We start from the raw sequence: 21,426 nt of genomic DNA, 5'->3' as shown, positions 1-21,426 counted from the left end.
TGCATTATACTGCTATGGGGGTGCATTATACCACTATGGGGTTGCATTATACTGCTATGGGGGTGCATTATACTACTATTGGGGTGAATTATACTACTATAGTGGTGCATTATACTACTATGGGGGTGCACTATACTACTATAGGGGTGAATTATACTACTATAAGGGTGCATTATACTACTATGGGGTGCACTATACTACTATGGGGTGCATTATACTGCTATGGGGTGCACTATACTACTATAGGGGTGAATTATACTACTATGGGGTGCACTATACTACTATGGGGGTGCACTATACTGCTATGGGGTTGCACTATACTACTATAGGGGTGAATTATACTACTATAAGGGTGCATTATACTACTATGGGGTGCACTATACTACTATGGGGGTGCACTATACTACTAGGGGGGTGCATTATACTGCTATGGAGATGCACTATGCAGCTATGGGGGTGCACTATACTACTATAGGGTTGCATTATACTGCTATGGAGTGCATTCTTTTTAACATATTTATTCATGACTGTAGGAGGCATACAGAGGAAAATTTCAATATTTGCAGATGACACTAAACTCTGCAGGGTAATCAATACAGGGGAGGACAATTTTATATTACAGGATGATTTATGTAAACTAGAAGCTTGGGCTGAAAAATGGAAAATGAGCTTTAATGGGGATAAATGTAAGGTCATGCACTTGGGTAGAAGTAATAAGATGTATAACTATGTGCTTAATTCTAAAACTCTGGGCAAAACCGTCAATGAAAAAGACCTGGGTGTATGGGTGGATGACAAACTCATATTCAGTGGCCAGTGTCAGGCAGCTGCTACAAAGGCAAATAAAATAATGGGATGCATTAAAAGAGGCATAGATGCTCATGAGGAGAACATAATTTTACCTCTATACAAGTCACTAGTGCGACCACACTTAGAATACTGTGCACAGTTCTGGTCTCCGGTGTATAAGAAAGACATAGCTGAACTGGAGCGGGTGCAGAGAAGAGCGACCAAGGTTATTAGAGGACTGGGGGGTCTGCAATACCAAGATAGGTTATTACACTTGGGGCTATTTAGTTTGGAAAAACGAAGGCTAAGGGGTGATCTTATGTTAATGTATAAATATATGAGGGGACAGTACAAAGACCTTTCTGATGATCTTTTTAATCATAGACCTGAGACAGGGACAAGGGGGCATCCTCTACGTGTGGAGGAAAGAAGGTTTAAGCATAATAACAGACGCGGATTCTTTACTGTAAGAGCAGTGAGACTATGGAACTCTCTGCCGTATGATGTTGTAATGAGTGATTCATTACCTAAATTTAAGAGGGGACTGGATGCCTTTCTGGAAAAGTATAATGTTACAGGGTATATACACTAGATTCCTTGATAAGGCGTTGATCCAGGGAACTAGTCTGATTGCCGTATGTGGAGTCGGGAAGGAATTTTTTTCCCCGTGGTGGAGCTTACTCTTACCACATGGGGTTTTTTTGCCTTCCTCTGGATCAACATGTTAGGGCATGTTAGGTTAGGCTATGGGTTGAACTAGATGGACTTAAAGTCTTCCTTCAACCTTAATAACTATATTACTATGTTACTATGAATAGCGATGTGGTGAGGACGGTGAGGTCGCTTGTTTGGCCAGATAGAGACCAAAGTTATATGTTTTCAGCATGAACTGATAGTGGATGAAGTCTTCTGCTGAAAGTGATTCTCCACAGATGCTCGTCACATGGGTGGTAAGTGGCGGTGTCCTGAGTGGGACAACAGTTCCTGACAGAGATGGAAAGAAGTTTGTGGTCAGAAAGCGAGAGAGGGGAGTTAGTAAAGTCATACACTGAGCAGAATCGGGAGAAGGCCACGTCCAGCATACTCCTGTCTTCATGTGTAGGAGAGTTAGGAATCTGAGAAAGGCCGAAGGAGGAGGTTAGAGAAAGAAGATGAGGCAGATGTGGAGAGTGGATCATCAATGAGTATGTTAAAGTCCACCAAGACGAGATTGGGAATATCACAGGATAGGAAGTGTGGAAGACAAATGGTAAAATGATCCAGATACTAGTTGGTTTTGCCTGAAGGTTGATACAGAACTACCACTAGCAGAGACAAGGGATTGAAGAGTCTAGTGGTGTGGACTTCAAGGGAAGGAAACGTAAGTGACGGTACCTGGGGGATGACCGGGAAAGCACATTGTGATGAGCAGGTTATCCAACACCTCTGCCTTGTCTGCTGTTAGGTCTGGCGGCATATGAAAGTTGTAGCCCACCATAATTGAGAGTGGCAGTGGTGTCCAACTGCTGGATCCAGGTTTCAGCGAGAGCCAGAAGGATAATGAAATTAGAAAGGAAGAAATCTAGGGTGTTGAGGAGTTTGTTGCACGCTGACCGTGAGTTCCAGAGGACAAAAAAGCCAGGAGAAGGTGAGCACTGAATGTCAATAATATCGGCAGGGTTTCTAAATGCAGCAGGAGGAGAATTATATTTACTAGTGGAAGGAGGGCCAGGGATAGGGGAGATATCACCAGCGACTATTGGGAGAATAAAGAGAAAAACAGGTTGTTCAATGATATGTATGAGCATTTTGTGTGCAGTATGGTGGTAGTGGATGGTTTTGAGTGTTTCAGAAATGTGAGAAGAGCCAGAGAACTGTACATGGGTGAGGGAAGAAGAGAGGGACTGATGTGGAGAGAGTGCGCAGAATGCGTTAAAGGGCGGTAGAGGTGAAAGAAAGCAGCAGGTAGGGCATAGATGAGGCAAAGAGATATGGAAAATAAATAATGCAAAATTGAGCAAAAACCATGTTTGTGTGAATATCTGGCATAGATTACCTGTCTCCTGCCCTGTCCAGCTGCCATAGTAAACTGCATGCACTTCAGCGAAAATTCAGATCCAACCACACCATTTCGAAACCTGAAAAAAAAAAAAAGAAATATATATGTATATATACTGTGTATATATATATACAGTACAGACCAAAAGTTTGGACACAACTTCTCATTTAAAGATTTTTCTGTATTTTCATGACTATGGAAATTGTACATTCACACTGAAGGCATCAAAAGTATGAACTAACACATGTGGAATTATATCGTTAACAAAAAAGTGTGAAACACCTGAAAATATGTCTTATATTCTAGGTTCTTCAAAGTAGCCACCTTTTGCTTTGATGACTGCTTTGCACACTCTTGGCATTCTCTTGATGAGCTTCAAGAGGTAGTCACCAGGAATGGTTTTCACTTCACAGGTGTGCCCTGTCAGGTTTAATAAGTGGGATTTCTTGCCTTATAAATGGGGTTGGGACCATCAGTTGTGTTGTGCATAAGTCTGGTGGATACACAGCTGATAGTCCTACTGAATAGACTTAGAATTTGTATTATGGCAAGAAAAAAGCAGCTAAGTAAAGAAAAACGAGTGGCCATCATTACTTTAAGAAATGAAGGTCAGTCAGACCGAAAAATTGGGAAAACTGTGAAAGTGTCCCCAAGTGCAATAGCAAAAACCATCAAGCGCTACAAAGAAACTGGCTCACATGAGGACTGCCCCAGGAAAGGAAGACCAAGAGTCACCTCTGCTTCTGAGGATAAGTTTATCCGAGTCACCAGCCTCAGAAATCGCAGGTTAACAGCAGCTCAGATTAGAGACCAGGTCAGTGCCACACAGAGTTCTAGCAGCAGACACATCTCTACAATAACTGTTAAGAGGAGACTTTGTGCAGCAGGCCTTCATGGTAAAGTAGGTGCTAGGAAACCACTGCTAAGGACAGGCAACAAGCAGAAGAGACTTGTTTGGGCTAAAGAACACAAGGAATGGACATTAGACCAGTGGAAATCTGTGCTTTGGTCTGATGAGTCCAAATTTGAGATCTTTGGTTCCAACCACCGTGTCTTTGTGCGACGCAGAAAAGGTGAACGGATGGACTCTACATGCCTGGTTCCCACCGTGAGGCATGGAAGAGGAGGGGTGACTGTGTGGGGGTGCTTTGCTGGTGACACTGTTGGGGATTTATTCAAAATTGAAGGCATACTGAACCAGCATGGCTACCACAGCATCTTGCAGCGGCATGCTATTCCATCCGGTTTGCGTTTAGTTGGACCATCATTTATTTTTCAACAGGACAATGACCCCAAACACCTCCAGGCTGTGTAAGGGCTATTTGACCAAGAGGGAGAGTGATGGGGTGCTACGCCAGATGACCTGGCCTCCACAGTCACCAGACCTGAACCCAATCGAGATGGTTTGGGGTGAGCTGGACCGCAGAGTGAAGGCAAAAGGGCCAACAAGTGCTAAGCATCTCTGGGAACTCCTTCAAGATTGTTGGAAGACCATTCCCGGTGACTACCTCTAGAAGCTCATCAAGAGAATGCCAAGAGTGTGCAAAGCAGTCATCAAAGCAAAAGGTGGCTACTTTGAAGATCCTAGAATATAAGACATAATTTCAGTTGTTTCACACTTTTTTGTTAAGTATATAATTCCACATGTGATAATTCATAGTTTTGATGCCTTCAGTGTGAATGTACAATTTTCATAGTCATGAAAATACAGAAAAATCTTCAAATGAGAAGGTGTGTCCAAACTTTTGGTCTCTACTGTATATATATATATTTCTCACATCTTGATATGAGATGCAAGAAAATGATTGCAAATTCCCTCTTGGGTAATTTTGTTCTTTGTTAGGAATAAACTGATACAAAAGTATATGAACCCTTGACAATCACCTTTATCTGAGCTTGTTGGACACCCCGTTACAAAATTATGGCATTAGTAGCAGTTTTGCTCTTTTTTTGGGGGCTATAAAAGCCTCTCACAATGTGCTTTACATCACTACAGCTGCTGCTTGACATTAACCCCTTAACGACCAGAGGTACTGTATTTTTGTTTTTGCATTTTCATTTTTTGCTCCCCTTCTTCCCAGAGCCATAACGTTTATATTTTTGGGTCAAAATGGCCATGTGAGGGCTTGTTTTTTGCGGGACAAGTTGTAATTTTGAACGACACCATTGGTTTTAACATACCGTGTACTGCAAAACAGGGAAAAAATTCCAAGTGCTGTGAAATTGCCAAAAAAGTGAAATCCCACAGTTGTTTTTTTATTTTTAACCTTGTTCACTAAATGCTAAAACAGACCTGAAATTATGATTCTCTAGGTTATTACGAGTTCATAGACACCAAACATGTCTAGGTTGTTTATATTTAAGTAGTGAAAAAAAATTCCAAAGTTTGTAAAAAAAAAAAAAAAAAGCGCCATTTTCCGATACCTGTAGCATCTTAATGTTACTATATTGGTCCAGATCTGATCTTTTGATCTCCCATTATTGAATTTTAATGCAATCTTATGGCGACTAAATAAACGTAATTCTGGCGTTTTGGACTTTTTTTCCTGCTACGCCGTTTAACGATCAGGATAATTCTTTTTTTATCTTGATAGATCTGGCGACACCAAATATGTGTAGGTTTGATTTTTTTTTTTTTATTGTTTTATTTTGAATGGGGCGAAAGGAAGGTGATTTGAACTTTTATATATTTTTTATTTTTTGAAATATTTTTTTTAAAATTTTTTTTTACTTTTTTCATGCTTCATTGTTGCTCTATGGAGGACGCACAATTCCGCACCTGTCTCCGTCAGTCCTGTAGACACTGAATTGTGCGCTTATATGACCACCGCTCCATGCACACTCTGCTGCAGTTCAGGCCCCCTAGGGTGACTAATAAGAAACATAAAAGTCAGAACGATAACAATGTCTAACTTGCATAGTGTTTTTATTTTTATTGAGGTGAAAAAAATTTAGAAAATTGTAAAAAAGCTCCCCCCTCCCGCCACCCAAAAAAAATAGTTATGTGTCTCTATTTTCCTAGGACCATTTTTTTTTCCATATATTTCCGTGGGTGGAGATTTTTTGGTTGACTTTTACGTTGATGCCCATTTTGGTTCCATTTGGTGTTTTGATCCATTTTTATTGAATTTTTATTCTTGTCTGATGACCACAAATAAACTCGTTTCTGACAAGTGTTTTTTTTTATACCATGCAGGTTAATTCATTTTATATTTTGAAAGATTTTTATAAACTTTCGCTATTCAAGATATGTTTTTTTTTATTTTATTATTTTTAGTGGAGGAAGATTTTTCATTAAAAGTTTTATTTTTGGGGAAAAAAATTGGAAAAAAAACAACTTTATGTTTTAGGCCACTGGGGGACTTAAACCTGTGATTATACAATCCTGGTATATAAGTCCCCATCCTGGTATATATATATATCCACCATCCTGGTATATGTCCCCTGTTCTGCTGTTCTTTAATGTATTGAAAAAAAAAATAAACAATTATACCCACCTTCCCTCTGCTCCCCCGCCATGCGGTGTCCTGACTTCAGCATGCAACGGTAGCACATGACACCAATGTCACAGGCACGCCGACGTCAGCTTCTGGCCTCTGATTTTCTGGCATTGTGTATTTGCGACGCACGGACCTGATGGGTCCGTGTACAGCGATACACTTCAACTGGATGTGCGTCCTAGAACACACATCATGTTGAAGTTTGTGTGAGCATCGGCGTGCCCCTCACCCACACAGACCCGGTAGCGATGTCGTAATGCCCTAGACAACGGCCCAAAGCCACAAGTCATTCTACCAAAGAAAGGTTACAGGCGGTGAAAGTTCTAGATTTGGAACGGCAGAGTCAATAGAAAACCCTGGAGAAAATCTCCAACGTAGCAGAAGGGAAGCTGTTTTGTAGGGAGGAACGGGCTAAAATTCCTCCATCCGATGTGCAGGATGAATCAGCAATTACTGGAAACATCTAGCTGCAGGTTCACTTACTTTTACCATTCCCAGTTATGTGATGTTGCATCATTTTCCTCAATAAAAATAATACAAATTCTAATATTTGTGACTCCTTTCTTAGATTTGTTTCTCTTTAACGACTTTCTGGACCTGTGTAAAAATCTGATGTAGTTTTAGGTCAAATTTATGCAGAAATTTGCAATTCTGAAGGGTTCACAAACTTTCATGCACCACTTTATAATAAATTTCGAAGAGCGCACAGAGGAACGATTTCTTGTTTATGATTTCAAGTAAGAAAAAAACAAAAGCGTCAGCTCCGAGCTCAGACGACTTTATGTGAGATACCTGGACGCAAAATTAATATTTTAAGATGAAAATTGCGCAAATGGAAAGTAAACATTTCCTTAAAGAAGAATAAACAAGCTGCGAACCAGAGAGCGAAATAAAAGTAAGAAACTTTACTTATTGATGAGGAAACATTCCTTTCTAACTCCGACGCTGTTTGTTTTGCCCAGAATTCACCGGAATCAGATATTCAAAGTTGTTATTTTATTACCTTACTAGATGGTGGCCCGATTCTAACGCATCGGGTATTCTAGAATATGTATGTGTAGTGTATAGCACAGCCACGCAGTACATTGCGCAGCCCATGTAATATATTGTGCAGCCCACGTTGTATATTGCGCAGCCCACGTAGTATATTGCGCAGCCCACGTAGTATATTGCCCAGGCCACGTTGTATATTGCGCAGCCCACGTTGTATATTGTGCAGCCCACGTAGTACATTGCACAGCCCACGTAGTATATTGCGCAGCCCACGTAGTATATTGCGCAGTCCACGTTGTATATTGCGCAGCCCACGTAGTATATTGCGCAGCCCACGTTGTATATTGCGCAGCCCACATTGTATATTGCGCAGCCCACGTTGTATATTGCGCAGCCCACATTGTATATTGCGCAGCCCACGTTGTATATTGCGCAGCCCACATTGTATATTGCGCAGCCCACGTTGTATATTGCACAGCCATGTATATAGCAATGTGGGCATGATATCCCTGTTAAAAAAAAAATAATTAAAATAAAAAATAGTTATACCCTGTGTTCCAAATTATTATGCAAATACTATTTCCTCCTATTTTCTCTAAATTACCTATCTGAATTGCAGTCATTGTTATTTTCCAGTCATCTACTATTCTAGTATAATTGCAATGTTTTGGAACAAACTGCCTATGAAAACTGTATCTTTTTTAAAAAAAATAAACACTCAAAATGCATGTTCCAAATTATTATGCACAGCAGAGTTTACAACCTTTTTTTTTAAATTTTGATATAAAAAAATGGCCAATTGTGAAGTTATAAGCATCATCTGCTTATTACAAAATGAAATCAAACAGTTTTCAAGTGAAAACTTTATTCTAGGTGATGTTACATTTGCACATAGGACCCCTTGTTGGAAAGAAGCTTCTGAAGTCTCTCGTCCATTGAATTTGTCAGTTTTTGGATAGTTTCTGCTTCAATTGTTTTGCATGCAGACAGAATACCCTCCCAGAGCTGTTGCTTAGATGTGAACTGCCTCCCGCCATCATAGACACTCCTTTTGATGATGCTCCAGAGGTTCTCAATGGGGTTGAGGTCAGGGGAAGATGGTGGCCACACCATAAGTTTGTCCTCTTTTATGCCCATAGCAGCCAGAGATGCAGATGTGTTTTTTTGCAGCATGAGACGGTGCATTATCATGCATGAAAATGATCTTGCTGCAGAAAGCATGGTTCTTCCTCTTGAACCATGGCAGGAAGTGTTGTTTTAGAAACTCCACATAGATTATGGAGTTCATCTTTACCCCTTCATGGATCATAAAGGGGCCGACAATCTCTCTCCCCATGATTCCAGCCCAAACCATTACTCCACCTCCTCCTTGTTGGCGCCTTAGCCGTGTTTTCATGGGGTGTCCATCAACCAGCCATCCTCCACTCCATCCATCTGGACCATCGAGCGTTGCACGGCACTCATCGGTGAACAGAACAGTTTGGAAGTCAGTCTTCATGTATCGTTTGGCCCACTGGAGCCGTTTCTGCTTGTGTGCAGTGGATAGAGGTGGTCGACAGGACGGCTTACGCACAGCTGCAAACCTCTGAAGGACCCTGCATCTTGTTGTTCTGGGGACGTTGGAGGCACCAGCAGCTTCAAAAACTTGTCTGCTGCTATGACCAGGCATTTTTGCAGCTGCTCTTTTAACTTTACGCAATTGCCTGTTGGAAAGAGTCCTCAATTTTTCCTTATCAGCACGCACACGTGTGTGCTGGGAATCAGCTACATACTTCTTGATTGTGCGATGATCACGATGAAGTGTCTTGGCAATGTTGATTGTAGTCATGCCTTGACCTAAATACTCCACAATTTGCTGCTTCTCAGCAGCCGACACATCCTTTTTCTTTCCCGTTTTGGCCAAAAATGTAGGCTGCTTAATAATGTGGAACAGCCTTCTTAAGTAGTCTTACCTTTATGTGGACACACCTGCCAAACTAATGTGCACAGGTGTCTGCAATTCAGAGATATAAAGAGCCCTGACACACATCACCATCAATGAGTGTAAATGACAAACAAAAAAATTCTAACCTTATCACTCCTAAACTCTTTGTGCAGAATCATTTGGAACACGGTGTATACTCACCTTCCGTTGGCGCCTGGATCCAGGAAGCGGTTACCGACGCTTGGGATCCACCGAAGCTCCGCCGAGCCGCTCGCGCCGGCCGCCATCTTCCGTTCCCAGGATGCATTGCGAAATTACCCAGACGATTTAGCGGTCTCGCGAGACCGCTAAGTCTTCTGGGTAATTTCGCAATGCATCGCCGGGAACGGAAGATGGCGGCCGCAGGCTACGGAGGGTGAGTATAGCAGGTTTTTTTGTTTTTTTATTATTTTTAACATTTCATTTTTTTTTACTATTGATGCCGCATAGGCTGCATCAATAGATAAAAATTGGGGACACACAGGGTTAATAGCGGCGGTTATGGAGTGCGTTATCCGCAGCATAACGTGGTCCGTTACCGCCGGCATTAACCCTGTGTGAGCGGTGACCGGAGGGAAGTATGTTGGCGCCGGGCAGTGAGTGCGGGGAGTAAGGAGCGGCCATTTTCTTCCAGACTGTGTGCGTCGCTGATTGGTCGTGGCAATGGTCGTGGACGTTTTGCCACGACCAATCAGCGACTTGGATTCCATGACAGACAGAGGCCGTGACCAATGAATATCCGCGACAGACAGACAGACAGAAAGACGGAAGTACCCCTTAGACAATTATATAGTAGATTGCATGTGTTTGGGAGTGAACATCTGTTTTCATTTTTTGAAAATATTTTTTTTCCTTTAATTAATTATTTTTTTATTTATTGAACGTACAGTACAAAAAAATGTTAGGCAGGTGTGGAATAAAATGTTGCAAAATAAGAATTTTACTTTCAAAAATAGAAGTGTTGATCAAAATAAATAAACTATTAATTAACAAAATTCAAAGTGAATGAACAAAAGAGAAATCTAAATCCAATCAATATTTAAATAAAAAGTTTTTACGCTCATTTAATGTATTCTTTAGTTCTGCTGCCACCACTAGGGGGAGCTGACTCCATACAAACGTCTAGTACTACATACATCCGCATGCAGTGAGCTCCCTCTAGTGGCAGCTGCAGGCAGCCAGTGATCTTTAACTAAAGGGCAGCTGAGGGTTTGGAGCTCTGGATCAGAAAACTGCTGTAAAGGCAAATGGTAAAACTAATCGGAATATTTTTTTATTTTTTTTTATCTATTTCACAGATTAACCCATTAAAGCTCCACACTGCAGATAATGCCATCAACCCTTCACTGCCCTAAACAACTAAGAATACTAGGTGTTCGCTTTTAGTTCATTGTAGACCCCCAAGAATATTGGACATTGCTCCATTATAATCCTGAGAGCACAATAAATAACACTTTAACCCCTTCACCTCCCTACACTACCAAGGATAAGAAGTTATTCCACTTCTGGACATTTTTTCTACTTTTTCTCTTGCAAGCAGTCGGGAAAGGCTGCAGAGGCCACTGGTATTACTGGGCTCTGGGCAATGCTGACACTTTTATTGGTTTTAGTTGGGGAGCCCCCTTAGCCCCAGTGTTGGAGAGCCCCCTTAGCCCCAGTGTTGGAGAGCCCCTTTAACCCCAGCATTGGAGAGCCCCTTTAACCCCAGCGTTGGAGAGCCCCTTTAACCCCAGCGTTGGAGAGCCCCTTTAACCCCAGTGTTGGAGAGCCCCTTTATCCCAAGTGTTGGAGAGCCCCTTTATCCCCAGTGTTGGAGAGCCCCTTTATCCCAAGTGTTAGAGAGCCCCTTTATCCCAAGTGTTGGAGAGCCCCTTTATCCCCAGTGTTGGAGAGCCCCTTTATCCCAAGTGTTAGAGAGCCCCTTTATCCCAAGTGTTGGAGAGCCCCTTTAACCCCAGTGTTGGAGAGCCCCTTTAACCCCAGCGTTGGAGAGCCCCTTTAACCCCAGCGTTGGAGAGCCCCTTTATCCCAAGTGTTGGAGAGCCCCTTTTACCCCAGTGTTGGAGAGCCCCTTTAACCCCAGAGTTGGAGAGCCCCTTTAACTCCAGAGTTGGAGAGCCCCTTTAGCCCAAGTGTTGGAGAGCCCCTTTAACCCCAGTGTTGGAGAGCCCCTTTAACCCCAGAGTTGGAGAGCCCCTTTAGCCCAAGTGTTGGAGAGCCCCTTTAGCCCCAACATTGGAGAGCCCCTTTAGCCCCAGAGCTGGATAGACCCCTTTACTCCCGGAGTTGGAGAGCCCCTTTATCCCAAATGTTGGAGAGCCCCTTTAACCCCAGCGTTGGAGAGCCCCTTTATCCCAAGTGTTGGAGAGCCCCTTTATCCCAAGTGTTGGAGAGCCCCTTTATCCCAAATGTTGGAGAGCCCCTTTAACCCCAGCGTTGGAGAGCCCCTTTATCCCCAGTGTTGGAGAGCCCCTTTATCCCAAATGTTGGAGAGCCCCTTTAACCCCAGCGTTGGATAGCCCCTTTAACCCCAGTGTTGGAGAGCCCCTTTACCCCAGTGTTGGAGAGCCCCTTTAACTCCAGAGTTGGAGAGCCCCTTTAGCCCAAGTGTTGGAGAGCCCCTTTAACCCCAGTGTTGGAGAGCCCCTTTAACCCCAGTGTTGGAGAGCCCCTTTAACCCCAGTGTTGGAGAGCCCCTTTAACCCCAGCGTTGGAGAGCCCCTTTAACCCCAGCGTTGGAGAGCCCCTTTAACCCAAGTGTTGGAGAGCCCCTTTTACCCCAGTGTTGGAGAGCCCCTTTAACTCCAGAGTTGGAGAGCCCCTTTAGCCCAAGTGTTGGAGAGCCCCTTTAACCCCAGTGTTGGAGAGCCCCTTTAACCCCAGTGTTGGAGAGCCCCTTTAACCCCAGAGTTGGAGAGCCCCTTTAGCCCAAGTGTTGGAGAGCCCCTTTAGCCCCAACGTTGGAGAGCCCCTTTAGCCCCAGAGCTGGATAGACCCCTTTACTCCCGGAGTTGGAGAGCCCCTTTATCCCAAATGTTGGAGAGCCCCTTTATCCCCAGTGTTGGAGAGCCCCTTTATCCCAAGTGTTGGAGAGCCCCTTTATCCCAAATGTTGGAGAGCCCCTTTAACCCCAGCGTTGGAGAGCCCCTTTATCCCCAGTGTTGGAGAGCCCCTTTATCCCAAATGTTGGAGAGCCCCTTTAACCCCAGCGTTGGAGAGCCCCTTTAACCCCAGTGTTGGAGAGCCCCTTTATCCCAAGTGTTGGAGAGCCCCTTTATCCCCAGTGTTGGAGAGCCCCTTTATCCCAAGTGTTAGAGAGCCCCTTTATCCCAAATGTTGGAGAGCCCCTTTAACCCCAGCGTTGGAGAGCCCCTTTAACCCCAGTGTTGGAGAGCCCCTTTATCCCAAGTGTTGGAGAGCCCCTTTATCCCCAGTGTTGGAGAGCCCCTTTATCCCAAGTGTTGGAGAGCCCCTTTAACCCCAGAGTTGGAAAGCCCCTTTATCCCAAGTGTTGGAGAGCCCCTTTAACCCCAGCGTTGGAGAGCCCCTTTATCCCAAGTGTTGGAGAGCCCCTTTAACCCCAGTGTTGGAGAGCCCCTTTAACCCCAGAGTTGGAGAGCCCCTTTATCCCAAGTGTTGGAGAGCCCCTTTAACCCCAGCGTTGGAGAGCCCCTTTACCCCAGAGCTGGAGAGCCCCTTTAACCCCAGCGTTGGAGAGCCCCTTTAACCCCAGTGTTGGAGAGCCCCTTTAACCCCAGTGTTGGAGAGCCCCTTTATACCAAGTGTTGGAGAGCCCCTTTATCCCCAGTGTTGGAGAGCCCCTTTATCCCAAGTGTTGGAGAGCCCCTTTATCCCCAGTGTTGGAGAGCCCCTTTATCCCAAGTGTTGGAGAGCCCCTTTAACCCCAGTGTTGGAGAGCCCCTTTAACCCCAGTGTTGGAGAGCCCCTTTATCCCCAGTGTTGGAGAGCCCCTTTAACCCCAGTGTTGGAGAGCCCCTTTAACCCCAGTGTTGGAGAGCCCCTTTATCCCCAGTGTTGGAGAGCCCCTTTATCCCCAGTGTTGGAGAGCCCCTTTATCCCAAGTGTTGGAGAGCCCCTTTATCCCCAGTGTTGGAGAGCCCCTTTATCCCAAGTGTTGGAGAGCCCCTTTAGCCCCAGAGCTGGATAGACCCCTTTACTCCCGGAGTTGGAGAGCCCCTTTAACCCCTAAACAGCACATGCAGCAGGTATCTCATGCCCACCCATTGTGTCGCCCATTAGCGCAGACATCTTGGAGACGTCGGTCGCTTCTCTGTTCCGCCGCCTTCATCTTGTTTTGGATCGGAGTCTGATTTCTGCAGATTTTGTCCTCTGTCCAGTTCTCTTTCCACATTAACACAAGAAACATCTGTGTCACGGCCAGAGACATCTGGAGGAGCAAAAAAAAACCCCACAGCTTAAAGGGTGTGTATACTTTTGCAACCAATTATTTTTAATGTTCCAATCCAAATAATGTAACTAATGAAGCATGGTTGCACATAGTCATGAATAAAATCTAACCCTTCTGCCGCTTTGCGTATACAGCCCCTCTCCTACCCTGACCTATGTGTTTCTATGGTTTCAGCCCCATTGAGTAAACTTTTTCCCATAGGCTGTTATCTGTATAAAATAATACGTGCTTTACTTACTCTCCCCAGGTCCAATGTTGAGTTTCTGCTGCTGCCAAGATCGGTCTCCCCTACTGCATCAGCAGAAAGGTGGAGCTCAGTGATTGGCTGCAGCGCTGATGTGATGTAACTACTGCAGACAAACAACAAACTCCAGGGCAGCAGCAGAGAAACAGCACTGGACCCAGGGAGGGGGAGAAAAGGTTATTTTTTTTCAAATGTATTTATTTATTTTAGAACATAACTGAGCCTATGGTAAAAAGATTGTTGAAAGGGGTTAAAAATCCCTGAAACCACAGAGACGCATAGGTCCGCATAGGAGCTGTATACACATAACGGTAGTTTTTTTTTTTTTTTTTTTTTTTTTTTTTAAACTAGGACTATGTGCAAAGTTGCTTAATTATTTCCATTTTATGCATTGGGACATTTAAAATAATTGATTGCAAAAATGTTCATACCCTGCACCGCTTGGGCTGAAATGTGCCGTGTTCCCTGCTTGTTCAGTGTCTGTGCAGATCTGCTCCTACCTGAAGTTATATAATAGTGCTGCAGTATTATAAGAGGCGCGGATGATTCCAGTCTCATGGATGGAAATGTCTCAGCGCTGGAGATAGGTGGATATCACTCATCCCTTTAAAATGGCTGATAACAGAGAGCAAAGCACTGCATTCAGCTGACCTACCATATAAATCTCTTTAGTCTGAAATGGCTGATAACAGGGAAAGCAAGAGACAGTAGTCACCTGCCCTGCACCAACTCCTTCCCATCCTGACATGGCTGATAACAGGAAGCAATAGCTTGGAGGTCTTCTTTATTAAATAAAAATCCTTCACGTGACACAACTATGATACATTACAAAATAACAGAATGAAACATAAGAACAAAACTCCAATCAGACGACAGAACCAGACACAAATCACCAAGAAATAAACCGAAAATGGAAACAAAATGGAGAAAGTTCAGGAGTCTCAGGACCTAAAAATCAGGGACAAGAAAGAAAAATTCAAATAAATAAAACAAAACTAAAAGACAACAAACAAAATAACCATAACTTACATGAATACCCCCGTAAAATTATAAATAATAAATACTATAAAACAGGGGCGGATTATAATAGGGTCAATCTGGGTGGTAGCCCAGGGCCCAGTGGTGTGGGGCGGCCCTGGGCTATCGCTCAGATTGCCCGCCGCCATCAGGTAATGCCCCGACTGGCGTATGGTCCCAGTGGGCAGAGAGGGGGCCTGGATCGCGCCCCGTGTCATCTGCTCACCGGGCCCATACCGCCGCTGCGGCAGTTTCACCTGTTGATGTGCGGACACGCACACTGGGGCAGATAGCTGGAAACACTGGGGCAGATTGCTGGACACACTGGGGCAGATTGCTGGACACACTGGGGCAATATGCTGGACACACTGGGGGAAGGACTGGAGACAGATGGGGCAGAATGCAGATACGGGGCATGATTGGAGACACGGGGCAGAATGAAAGACATGGGGCAGGATTGGAGACAGATCGTGCAGGATCATGGGCAGGATGGATACGATGGAGACTGATGGGGCAGGATGGGGAGAACATACGGCTGGAGCCAGGAATGAGATACACGGGGGCCAGGATGGGGGATATTATTATTACCATAGGAGCAAATTATAGGATATTATTACTGCAGTGATATATTTATTTTATTTTTTGAGGACACTGTTTTAAATGGGGGGCGGTCCTGTTACTGTGCAGAGTGACACTATGTCGCCTCTTTTTTTTCATATGGTGTAATGTAGAAGTTGGGAAAAATTAAGTAATGTGTTCTGCAAGCGGAGCTCGAGATAACTGTGTTATTTCCTGCAGAGACGAGTCCTGGCTGGAAGAAGTGATGGCGGTCTGTGCTGGATGAAAGATGAAGGACTTCACCTAGAGACGTCACTGGTGAGTCAGTGTTACCTATACACTGACACTATACACAGTATACTATATACTGCAGAAGGGTAAATTCACGATTGCTTTTCCTTAGCCCATTGTAACCTTGTTTTTTTCTGTTTAGGTGTTAATGATGGCTTTCGTTTAGCTTTTCTGCATGTAAATCCCATTTCCTTTAGGCGTTTCTTGCAGTTCAGTCACAGATGTTGACTCCAGTTTCCACCCATTCGTTCCTTATTTGTTTTGTTGTGCATTTCCTGTTTTGGAGACATATTGCTTTAGTTTCCGGTCTTGATGCTTTGATGTCTTCCTTGGTCTACCAGTATGTTTGCCTTTAACTACCTTCCCATGTTGTTTGTACAGGTCCTTCTCAAAAAATTAGCATATAGTGTTAAATTTCATTATTTACCATAATGTAATGATTACAATTAAACTTTCATATATTATAGATTCATTATCCACCAACTGAAATTTGTCAGGTCTTTTATTGTTTTAATACTGATGATTTTGGCATACAACTCCTGATAACCCAAAAAACCTGTCTCAATAAATTAGCATATCAAGAAAAGGTTCTCTAAACGACCTATTACCCTAATCTTCTGAATCAACTAATTAACTCTAAACACATGCAAAAGATACCTGAGGCTTTTAAAAACTCCCTGCCTGGTTCATTACTCAAAACCCCCATCATGGGTAAGACTAGCGACCTGACAGATGTCAAGAAGGCCATCATTGACACCCTCAAGCAAGAGGGTAAGACCCAGAAAGAAATTTCTCAACAAATAGGCTGTTCCCAGAGTGCTGTATCAAGGCACCTCAATGGTAAGTCTGTTGGAAGGAAACAATGTGGCAGAAAACGCTGTACAACGAGAAGAGGTGACCGGACCCTGAGGAAGATTGTGGAGAAGGACCGATTCCAGACCTTGGGGAACCTGAGGAAGCAGTGGACTGTCTGGTGTGGAAACATCCAGAGCCACCGTGCACAGGCGTGTGCAGGAAATGGGCTACAGGTGCCGCATTCCCCAGGTAACAGCGGCAGAAGCGCCTGACCTGGGCTACAGAGAAGCAGCACTGGACTGTTGCTAAGTGGTCCCAAGTACTTTTTTCTGATGAAAGCAAATTTTGCATGTCATTCGGAAATCAAGGTGCCAGAGTCTGGAGGAAGACTGGGGAGAAGGAAATGCCAAAATGCCTGAAGTCCAGTGTCAAGTACCCAGTCAGTGATGGTGTGGGGTGCCATGTCAGCTGCTGGTGTTGGTCCACTGTGTTTCATCAAGGGCAGGGTCAATGCAGCTAGCTATCAGGAGATTTTGGAGCACTTCATGCTTCCATCGGCTGAAATGCTTTATGGAGATGAAGATTTCATTTTTCAGCACGACCTGGCACCTGCTCACAGTGCCAAAACCACTGGTAAATGGTTTACTGACCATGGTATTACTGTGCTCAATTGGCCTGCCAGCTCTCCTGACCTGAACCCCATAGAGAATCTGTGGGATATTGTGAAGAGAAAGTTGAGAGACGCAAGACCCAACACTCTGGATGAGCTTAAGGCCGCTATTGAAGCATCCTGGGCCTCCATAACATCTCAGCAGTGTCACAGGCTGATTGCCTCCATGCCACGCTGCATTGAAGCAGTCATTTCTGCCAAAGGATTCCCGACCAAGTATTGAGCGCATAACTAAACATTATTATTCGATGGTTTTTTTGTTTGGTATTAAAAAACACTTTTATTTGATTGGTCGGGTGAAATATGCTAATTTATTGAGACAGGTTTTTTGGGTTATCAGGAGTTGTAGGCCAAAATCATCAGTATTAAAACAATAAAAGACCTGACAAATTTCAGTTGGTGGATAATGAATCTATAATATATGAAAGTTTAATTGTAATCATTACATTATGGTAAATAATGAAATTTAACACTATATGCTAATTTTTTGAGAAGGACCTGTATTTGGTCCAGATTTTAGACACAGCTGACTGTGAACAACCAACATCTTTTGCAACATTGTGTGATGATTTACCCTCTTTTAAGGGTACGTGTCCACGGTCAGGATGGCCGGCGGTTTGGTCGGAGCGGCGAACCCTCTCTGCCCTTCTGTGACGCGATGATGCCGGATGTGTTCATTGCACACATCCATATACAAAAAAGGTTGCACTCTATCGTGCCAAAGCATGTCTAATATGGAATACATGAAATTTGAATAGCAAAATGGCTTTTGAACATTAGAAAAATATTTTAAGAGACGCTTTGCACAGAATTTGATATAAATCAAATACTGTGAGCCCATCAACTTCGTCAAAGTGGTCTCAGACTGATGGGTCCCTGACCTCCCTGTCCAAATGTGAACACTTACCAAAGGCCAATATCTGTATGCCTGGGTGAATGTGGACACCTCTATTCAGCAAAGCCTACATATGAGTTAGCCGGGACCAGAAAAATATTTTAAGGTCAGGGACCCATCAGTCTGAGACCACTTTGACGAAGTTGATGGGCTCACACTATTTGATTTATATCAAATTCTGTGCAAAGCGTCTCTTAAAATATTTTTCTAATGTTCAAAAGCCATTTTGCTATTCAAATTTCATGTATTCCATATTAGACATGCTTTGGCACGATAGAGTGCAACCTTTTTTGTATATTTATGTATGGAGGTAGCTGCTCCTGGTATGCACCTATTCGCACTGGTTAGGATGTGCGAGCCGTTTTTCTGTTAGTTCATTGCACACATCCGGCATCATCGCACCCCACACATAGGGCCCTGTAATATACCTTGCGGCGGCGCAGCGGTGCCGCAAGGTACACGATCATGCTGCGATCTTAAAAGACGCGCAGCATGTCCGGAGTCGCAGGGCCGCCGGGTGCGTGTTAACACACATAGTGGAGACGGGATTTCATAAAATTCCCCCCACTATGCTGTAACATCTGGACGCTGCGTGTTTGACGCTGCGGCTCTGCGCAGCATCAAACTCGCAGCGTTTCCTGCACGTGGACACACACCCTAAGGCCGGCGTCACACTCAGCGTAAGACAATACAGTCCGTATTTTACAGCCGTAATACGGAGAAATGTTCCCAAAATAGTGATCCGTAGTCAGGGTGTGTCAGCGTATTTTGCGCATGGCATCCTCCGTATGTAATCCGTATGGCATCCGTACTGCGAGATTTTCGCGCAGGCTTGCAAAACCGACATCTAATGGATTTATGTGCTCAAATGTTCGGGAAAACATATATACAGTATATATATATATATATGTCATTGAGACACATATATATATTCTGTATTTAGATTTCATTCAGCGCGATATCTGTGAAAAGTCGGTAATTTAATTGCCGGCTTTTCATTTCTCCTGCACAAACCCGACAGGATATGAGACATGATTACATACAGTAAACCATCTCATATCCCCATTTTTTTGCATATTCCACACTACTAATGTTAGTAGTGTGTATGTGCAAAATTTCAGCGCTGTAGCTGCTCAAATAAAGGGTTAAATGGCGGAAAAAATTGGCGTGGGCTCCCGCGCAATTTTCTCCGCCAGAGTGGTAAAGCCAGTGACTGAGGGCAGATATTAATAGCCAGGAGAGGGTCCTTGGTTATTGGCCCCCCCGTGGCTACAAACATCTGCCCCCAGCCACCCCAGAAAAGGCACATCTGGAAGATGCGCCTATTCTGGCACTTGGCCACTCTCTTCCCACTCCCTGTAGCGGTGGGATATGGGGTAATGAAGGGTTAATGCCACCTTGCTATTGGAAGGTGACATTAAGCCAGATTAATAATGGAGAGGCGTCAATTATGACACCTATCCATTATTAATCCAATTGTTGGAAAGGGTTAAAAAACACACACACATGATTTAAAAGTAGTTTAATGAAATAAACACAGTGGTTGTTTTAATAATTTATTGCTCTCTCAATCCATTTGCAGACCCTCGCTTGGCAAAATAATAAACGCACAAGATACATACCTTCTGGTGAACCGTCTCGTCCCACGAAGTAATCCATCTGAAGGGGTTAACTAATATTACAGGCAGGAGCCCTGCTAATGCAGCTGTGCTCCGTGCCTGTAATCCCCAGCGAATGAATGAAATGTAGGTCATTGACCTACATTTCCTTCAGTCGCGGTGATGCGCCCCCTGGTGGATGTCCTCATATGACCTGGAGCGTGGGAAAAAGTTCCCAGGCTGCAGTTCATGAGAACATCCAGCAGGGGCGCATCACCGCGACTCAATGTAAGTACAGATCCAGCTTTCCTTTCAGCACCCGGGGATTACAGACACGAGCGAGTGGTTTATCGCAGCTCGTGCCTGTAATATTAGTTAACCCCTTCAGATGGATTACCACGTGGGACGTGATAGGACATCAGAAGGTATGTATCTTGTGCGTTTATTATTTTGCCAAGCGAGGGTGTTCCTGATGGATTGAGAGAACAATAAATTATTACAACAACCGCTGTGTTTATTTCATTAAACTACTTTTAAATCATGTGTGTGTGTGTTTTTTAACCCTTTCATACAATTGGATTAATAATGGATAGGTGTCATAATTGACGCCTCTCCATTATTAATCTGGCTTAATGTCACCTCACAATAGCAAGGTGACATTAACCCTTCATTACCCCATATCCCACCGCTACAGGGAGTGGGAAGAGAGTGGCCAAGTGCCAGAATAGGCGCATCTTCCAGATGTGCCTTTTCTGGGGTGGCTGGGGGCAGATGTTTGTAGCCAGGGGGGGCCAATAACCATGGACCCTCTCCTGGCTATTAATATCTGCCCTCAGTCACTGGCTTTACCACTCTGGCGGAGAAAATTGCGCGGGAGCCCACGCCAATTTTTTCCGCCATTTAACCCTTTATGTCAGCAGCTACAGCGCCGAAATTTTGCACATACACACTACTAACATTAGTAGTGTGGAATATGCAAAAAAAATGGGGATATGAGATGGTTTACTGTATGTAACCATGTCTCATATCCTGTCGGGTTTGTGAAGGAGAAATGAAAAGCCGGTAATTGAATTACCGACTTTTCACTAACAGCGCTGCGTATTTCTCGCAAGTCACACTGCTGGTCCGTGTGGAATCCGTATGTTTCTCGCCCCCATAGACTTTCATTGGCGTATTTTTTGCGCAATACGCTGACAAACGCAGCATGCTGCGATTTTGTACGGCCGCAGAAAGCCGTATAATACTGAACCGTAATATACGGCTGATAGGAGCAGCCCCATTGAGAATAATTGTGCCGTTTATTTTGCGAGTTTTACGGACGTAATTTCTGCGCTCTTACGTCCGTAAAACTCGCCAGTGTGACGTCGGCCTAAGAGTTTGATAATCCTCTCCTTGTTTCAGTTGCCATCTCTCGTGTTGGAGCCATGATTCATGTCAGTCCACTTGGTGCAGCAGCTCTCCAAGGTGTGATCACTCCTTTTTAGATGCAGACTAACGAGCAGATCTAATTTGATGCAGGTGTTAGTTTTGGTTATGAAAGTTTACAGGGTGATTCCATAATTTTTCCCCTATGCTTGGATAAAAAACAGTAACCATTACTCACTACCACATTTTTCTTCTTGATTTCTTTTAGAGTTTCTTAAAGC

The sequence above is a fragment of the Ranitomeya variabilis genome, chromosome 3, assembly GCF_051348905.1.
Source record: "Ranitomeya variabilis isolate aRanVar5 chromosome 3, aRanVar5.hap1, whole genome shotgun sequence".
In the NCBI taxonomy this organism is placed as follows: domain Eukaryota; kingdom Metazoa; phylum Chordata; class Amphibia; order Anura; family Dendrobatidae; genus Ranitomeya; species Ranitomeya variabilis.
The sequence above is the reverse complement of the archived record's forward strand: the minus strand, read 5'-3'. Positions refer to the sequence as shown.